The 7,761-nt window shown below is 44.0% G+C and overlaps 1 protein-coding gene across 3 annotated transcripts in view; it reads right to left on the minus strand.

Annotated features, from left to right (window-relative positions):
- The window catches only part of LOC109968871 (protein FAM131B-like), a 48,928-nt gene that overhangs the window by 39,974 nt on the left and 1,193 nt on the right, over positions 1-7,761 (minus strand). The gene's annotated exons all lie outside the window — the stretch shown is intronic.

Raw genomic sequence — 7,761 nt, forward strand, 5'->3', positions numbered from 1 at the left:
TCACCCGTCACCTGTTTGCCTTGGGAGACCCTACCAGGGACATATAGCCCCTGACAACATAGCTCCTAGGATCACTCGGGTACTCAAACCCCTCCACCACAATAAGGTGGCGGTTCCATGTTTGGAAAAACACATCAAAGGTAGACCTAAGTGTCTGTCAGTAAATAAACAGAGACTGTGAACCATGAAGCCGAGCGAAGCACGGAAACCCTGATGTTTTGTTAATGCTCTAAATGACAGATTCACAGTGCTGGGAGCGATATGTGAAACTGAAGAACAATAAAAGCTTTTCACAGGATGTTGTATGAGAGTGCCTTCATGTGACTCTGCCCAACATCTGACATCACGTGTTGCCGTGTCCAGCTGCAGCTGCACTTCAGTACAGTTATTGTAAACAAAAGAGCAGCAGCCTGTGACGACCTTCACACTACTGTGCTGCTGTCAGCCAGAGTGGATATGGACAGAGATCTGCTGGACAAAAACCAGACGCTGGAGCTCAGAGTCATCAGAGTTTCACATCCTGGCAGATATTGATGGAGTTGGTTCTCTTCTGGTTATTGGTGGGAGGAGCCAGCCAGTCGTCTTTTAGCTTATTTTCAATTCAAGTGGCACCAAAGCATTGTTTGTAATTTGACAGCGCACAGACGCACCCTCCCCTTCATGCAGACATATGATATCTCACCAACTCCCATTTAAGACTCTCCAAACACACGTGATGCAAATTTTTCTGTTTAAATCTGATTTGCTTGGGTTGTGTTGCAGCTGGAAATTAGAGACATCTGCATCTCACTGCCATCCCCAGTGGATGGAGTTGGATCAGTTGGCATGGAGACGGTTTAGTCAAATCACATGACCCACCTCTGGATCTTCAGTCATATGATAATAGGTGGGTGTAAACTGGGGAAGATCCAGGCAGACGGGAGTTACAACCCTTTTGTCAAACCGCTGCTTGTGAAGATAAAACTGAACTCTGTTCTTGCAATTCAAGTTAATTTTATCTGTTGTTCTGTTCCAACCTGTCATTAGGTGCTGCACTGGGGATCAGGCTGTGCCGCTGATGGACCCTCTGACTGGTGGCACCATTCTCTTTTCCTGACATGACGTATCTTTTAGCTGCCTCACCCAGGCAAAGAGCAGACACTCGGCAGTTTGACCCATCTCTGCACAGTATCTGCTGAGGCTAAATGACTATGGCGGGCCCTACAGTGTGGCTGGTTGATAAGCAACTTCATCTGAACGCCATGGCCGCTCACTGATGGGTCCAACATAAATAAGTCCTCAAATATAATCTGGTCACTTTTCCCTTTAGAGATGTTATAAAAAAAAATCTACAAATCCTTCGACATGTTGCACATAAAGTGACGGTGTGCAGGATTCTTTCATAGTCAGATTTGATCTGACTATCTGTGGTGTGCAAGAGCTCTCTATTAAACCCTGATGTTTTGAATCCTGAGACGTGTAGTCTGGGCTCTGCTGGGAAGATCTCTCACCCTTTGAATTTGCAGTGTTCAGTTAGTCTTTCAGCACATCAGAGAGAGAAGATCCTCTCCTCTGCCGTTGCTGTCAGGTTTAAACGAGTACTTGTCAGCCACAGGATCCTTTCCATCCCTAAGTGGAAAGTGTGGAGGTGGAGATGCAGCTGCCTGAAAAGACTGCTACACATGAGCTCTACTCTGACTGGAGGATAATTGAGTGTAATAGCAGGTGGTGATGCTCTGGTTAAAAAGGCACACACTGCTGAGGGAAACAATGCAGCACAGACAGGCCGAGCCGCGATGATGCGGCAGAACCAGAGGTCGTAGAAAAAACTGGAAAGAGTACAGTTCTTGTCCACAGCTCGCCGGAGAGAAGGGATGTATTGTGTTTGTGTTCACATTTGATTCTGCTGCACAAAGTGAAGGAAAGAAGAGCTGTTGACCCATATTTACTGTAACATTTTCCGTCCCCTCACTCCATCTTTCCCTCTTTTACCCCGGGTCTATTTTTAGCAGCAGCTGCTCTCACTCAGACCTAATATAAGAATAGATGTTCCTCGCAAGAAACGCAGCAGGAAACATTCTGGGGTGGGGGCTTGTCCTCTCGCCCTGACCGATTTAACGAGCTCTGTCAAACTGCACGTGACAGTTTTCAGAGAGTTTATCTCTGCATCCTTGCTGCACCTTGTTCAACCCTTCAGTCTGAATTTCGGGGTCATTCTGGTGCTGTTACTCTAAGAGGCTGCTTTATTGTCCCATCAAACAGCTGATTTATTGTGGTAAAACACTTCTCTTACTGAAGGTGTTGGTGCTCCTTTGCCTTCTCTCCCCCCAGGGAGTCCTCCTACAGCTGCACACGGCCAGTATATTCTGCTCCCTAATGCTGCACACATGCTGGTTCTCTGCATATAAGCCATTATTCTTATGCGGAGTGAACTAGAACGAGCCCTATCATCTGCATTTTTGTTGTGATTCGTACAACACACGAGCTGGTAAATTGTTAAACTCACAAAAAAAAAAACCTACTTGGCCTTTTGTCAAGTATCTGATGGGGCTCTGTGTAGAATATCAACACTTTGCCTACAAGGACCCACAGTGAATTCATATGTGAATTACAGTCAGAGTTAGCAGCAGTGTTTTGGTCTCTGAGTTATTGCCGTTTTATTTTATGTGCTTTCACGGACATTCTGACCCAGGTGCTTGGGTAAGTTGCCAAAAATGTTTATCCTATTTTGACTTTGAATTAAGGTCAAAACTGGATATTCAGAAAGTACTAGAGCAGATTCTGGCTCTGTACTCCAGCACCTCCAAGAAACACTGTTTATTTCAGTTACTTTACATTCGTTTGTTTGACCTTTTGTTTGAAATGCATTCACACATATCCAGATATCCAGTGCATCCCTTTTAAACAAATGACTAAAACTGGGGTGTTACTATGGACAATGGCTTAAACATGTTGTTAAAGCTGGATTTTTTTCATCTTCCGTTGAAGGTTAAACGATTTGTGAACTTTAAGAATTTTGAAAAATTGGTACATGCTTTTATTTCTAGTCGTACTGACTACTGCAACTCCCTTTATGTGGGTAGAAACCAATGGTCTTTAGATCGTCTACAGTCGGTCCAAAATGCCACAGCCCGTTTGCTGACAGGTCCTCGTAAACATGAGCACATTACACCTGTTCTTGCTTCAGTCCACTGACCTATAGAGCCTTAAATGGTTCTGCTCCCTCTTATATCCTAAACCTTTTACATCCCTCTGTTCCCACTAGAATGCTTAGGTCTAAAGGCCAGATGCTTCTAGTGGTCCCGAAGGTCCAACTAAAATCTAGAGGTGCTGTTTATTTTGCAGCCCTTACTTTGTGGAATAATCTTCCTCTGCATATTTGGATGGCATCACTCTCTCTGTTTGTAAATTTCATCTTAAAACTTGTCTTTGTCCCCTTGCTTTTAATTTGGGTTAGTATCTCATTTCCTGGTAAATGTGTTAGTTTCCTTCTGCTTTTTCACTAATCCTGCTCAGGGACAGCCGTTATGAAAAATGTTATATTTTTATTGTTGATCAGCCTGAAAGACTTTTGGTTAATGCAATATTAGCTGTTTGTGTGTGCTTTACTAATTCTTCCAGTTTGTATTTAAAGTCAAAAACTACAGTAACAGTGTTCATCTCAATGTTTTTGTCCTGGTGAAAGCTGCTCTCCCATCTTTTTTGTCAGCTCACTCGAATAGTCCTTTTTTTCAGTTCTTAAATTCAACAACGCCGTGTCCCTGATCAAGGTCGCATGAAGTCCCTCTGTAAACTATTTTATGTCCTCGTCTCGCGTGCTAAGTGCTTGGTCATGTGGTTTACACACACTACACCACCCAGAGATAACCGTAACAGACAGGGTGGGACTGTGATGTTGTCCACCTCTGATTTTTTGTTAGCAAACTGTTTTTCTGTAGGTGACAGCGGTCTTTATGTGCTCGATGCAAACTGCCCAGTTCCTGTTCTTCTGTCCATTATGAAAAAGTGGAAACATTTGCTGCACAACAAGAACACCATTAGTATGAACCAGAGTCACATCATGAAGTTGCCCCTGCCACAGACTGTCCGTTGAGCCACAGTCCTCTGATATGATGCAATAGCCAGATTTGGTGTCGCCCCTGTGTTTAGTCCAGATTTTAAAGACTCGCTCTCAGCTCACTCCTCAGTGTCTGGAGCACACCTTCCCAAAAATGAGAATCTCAACTGGAGTGAGATAATGTGCCTGGCACATAGCCAGCATAATATGCTTTGATCTACTTCTGACACTGCAAATAATGGAAAGAGAAGGAGAGGAAGGGAGGGTGAGAGAGACAGCCAGAGGAGATAAGATGAGTGCAGAAAGCTAAACACAAAGGGGAACACACCCACTCAGGAAACCAAAAAAGACAAAGAAACAGGATATTTTTTGGCTTTTCACACCACAAGTTCATTCATTTTCTACCGTTTAGTCCCTGAATGGGGTCACGGGGGGGGCCCATAGCCAATCTCAGCCGGCAATCGGGCGAAGGCGGGGTACACCCTGGACAGGTCGCCAAACCATCGCAGGGCTAACACATAGACACACACACACGCACTCCTATGGGCAATTTAGAGACACCAATCAACCTAAGCTGCATGTCTTTGGACTGTGGGAGGAAGCCGGGGTACCCGGAGAGAACCCACGCAAGCACGGGGAGAACATGCAGACTCCACACAGAAAGGTTCCAGGTGGGGCCCGAACCCGGAACCTCCTCGCTGTGAGGCCACGGCGCTAACCACTGCGCCACCACAAGTTCACATTCTGTGGAAAAAAAAGCCCTCTGCAGTCTCCTTCTCATTCCCCACCAACCACCATCTCCATCCCCTCCCTGATCCCTCGCCGTCCGGCCACTCAATGACATTCAAAGGTCAGATTTTCCCTCCCTTTATGTATTTAAATTCCCCAGCAGTCTTTATTTGTTTTCGTAAAAGAGCTGATGAGGCTTTGATGGAGCGATTAAAAGACGGAGGGAGGAGACTGTCCACCGGTACAATGTGTGTGTGTCTGCATACATGAGCTTGTGGAGGTAGGACACACACCAGCTGCACGTAATGAGAAGTGAGGATACACAGACGCACACAGAGGAACGACCGTGGTTTCCTTGAACAGACAACAGAGCGGTTTGAAGTGTGTCTCCTGGGTCTTTGTGTCTGCGAAGAGGCCTCTGTAGAAAATGTAACGCTGTGTCTCTCACTGTGCTTGTGCTTTTATCTTTGTGAGGACATGTTTGGAAAGTGAGGACATTTCATTTCTTCAAAGGCAGTTTGAAGTTTAAGGCTTGGTTTTAGGGTTAAAGTTGAACTAAAATTTGAATTCTGCTGATCTTCTGTTAAAGAAATTCATGTTGATACAGCAGCTGTTGTGTGTAATTTTCATTAAAGGGTGGAACAGTTCGGGGAATATTTGTAGAGACACTGTGGGGTTTTTCCCATGGTACGTGTTAACATTTAGTGCTGGTGACTGACCAGGGCAAATAGGTGTGTAATAGCACGGGAATGATGATGGGACGCTGAAGCAAAACTGAGTCTTCCAGGTCCTGACGTACTAAAACTTCATTCAAAATCTCAGTAAGCACACTAATAACTAACAGTCCAGCCTTTCTGGAAAAACAATCTAATATATTTGCCTCTGCAGTCGTAATGTTTTACCAGCCTTTAACAAACATCATTTCCCATAAGCCTTTGCTGTTCATGGACTAAACATCAGGGCTCAGCCAGAGAGTTGAGCGGTTTGCCATGATCTCAGACGTGTCTGCAATAACAGCAGAGGTGGAAAATAACGAAGTACATTTACTCAGGTACTGGAGTATTTGCATTTTCTGCTACTTTATACTTGGACTTCACTACATTTTAGAGGCAAATCTTTTACTTTTTACCCTACTACATTTATTTGATCACTTTAATTACTTTGCAGAATCAGATGAATAAAACAACAGTATAATCATAAGACTTTATTGATCCTCTGTGAGAAATTTACAAGCTACCCAGCAGTAATTCAAATAGTTAAAATTGGCTTCAGTGCAGCTGCAACATTAAATGTAATGAGCGCATCAATAATAATATATGTTCATGTGAAATGTGCCATTCTGCATAATTGGTCAGTGTATTTTGATGATAGTAGTCGTGTACTTTTATTTAAGTAATGTGTAGAACTTCTACTTATAACTGATTATTTTTACACTGTGGTATTGCTACTTTTACTTCAGTAAACAATATGAGTACTTCCAGCACCGAGTAACAGCAGGACACAGAGGAGAACTACTTCAGGACAGAACCTAGAGTTCATGGATGAAACCAAGCTAAAATGACACGCTGCATGACCTGCAGTGTTTTATGGGAGCTGTAGTTTTTCTGTGCTCACAAAGTGATAATTAGTTGAAATCCTGAAGTTATCTATTTCCTGTGACTGCTGTAGTGACTTGACTTGGAATATGGAAAGCAAACATGCTTTTATTTTTTCAGGAAGACATGACAAACAACTGAACAAATGGCACATTGCATCCAGTGACTGACGTGAGTGGAACAGAAACCCACCTCTGTTGTGTTGTGTTTGTGTTTCCTCAGCCCTTTATGCTATTTTATCCCTTCACAGCATTTAGGAACTGGGAGGACCCTTTTAGATTAGGGTTAGATTGGACTTGGAAAGTGGAATCCGGTCCGTATAGTTTGGTAATATAGCACAGATTCCCACTTATGTTACTCCAGCAGCTGCAGCTCCTGCACACTCGTTGTCTCTCATTGCTAAATGGGCTGCATTTATAAAGCACTTTTATCCGATTTGTCTCATCCGTACTGATGGCAGCGAGCTACTGAGGAGCAACTTGACATTTTATCTCTTGCTCAAGGACACTTCAGCATGTGGATAGGAGGTGTGTGAGATTAATGAATGGCTGGGCCACCGTTACACAAAGCCACCTCACATTAGAGAAGAGAGGGGATCAAGCAGCCGTGTCACACCCTGTGATATAGGAAACGTACAGAGTCACAGCGTTAAGTCCGTGATGGAACTGTTGTGTCTGGTTGCCTAATGGTTAAGGAGCACCACATAACCGCAACGCCCACAGTTCAATACCCTGCTGGGGACCTGCTGTGTGCAGCATATTGTTCCCCTCTGTCTCTGTCAAGTAAAAGCAAAATGACAAAAAACATGTGACAAGATTTAGCAACAACCAACACCCTGGTTAACTGCTTGTAAAGTGCTTGTCCACACACACATTGCACCAATTAAACTACCAGTAACCAGCACTACTGTCGCTGCAGGAAATGAACTAAAGCTGAACTCTGTGTTTATGCCCAGGTGCATAAGTCAAACCAACACCGGGCTGTGTGTGTGTCGACGCCTCAGCAGAAATTAATTTCAGATACAGTGTTGACTTTAAGGTGTTGTACCCGGTACTTTTTACCATACTGACCCTGAGAGACGAAGTAGTCCAAGTAACTACAAAACAGTGCTGATTTATTCCATGAACACAGGTAAAATTAACATTACACGCTCAAGTATCTTGCACCTCCAACCTGCTCGCAGGCAGATGTAAGATGAAAGCCCCTGAACCCACCAGGCCTATACATTATATCCCCTCGGTTGGGCTAGCCCCATACTACACAGAAACGTCAACCGAGACGTCTCTGTTACCAGCTTTGCAGCTGGCCATAGCAGTAGTCAAAACATTAAGAAAATCAATGTGTGTATGTGTCTGTTGATTAAGTGGTGTGTAACTAAAAACATTCTCACGACCTCTAGTA

Source organism: Monopterus albus, unplaced genomic scaffold (genome assembly GCF_001952655.1).
Source record: "Monopterus albus unplaced genomic scaffold, M_albus_1.0 scaffold165.1, whole genome shotgun sequence".
Lineage (NCBI taxonomy): Eukaryota > Metazoa > Chordata > Actinopteri > Synbranchiformes > Synbranchidae > Monopterus > Monopterus albus.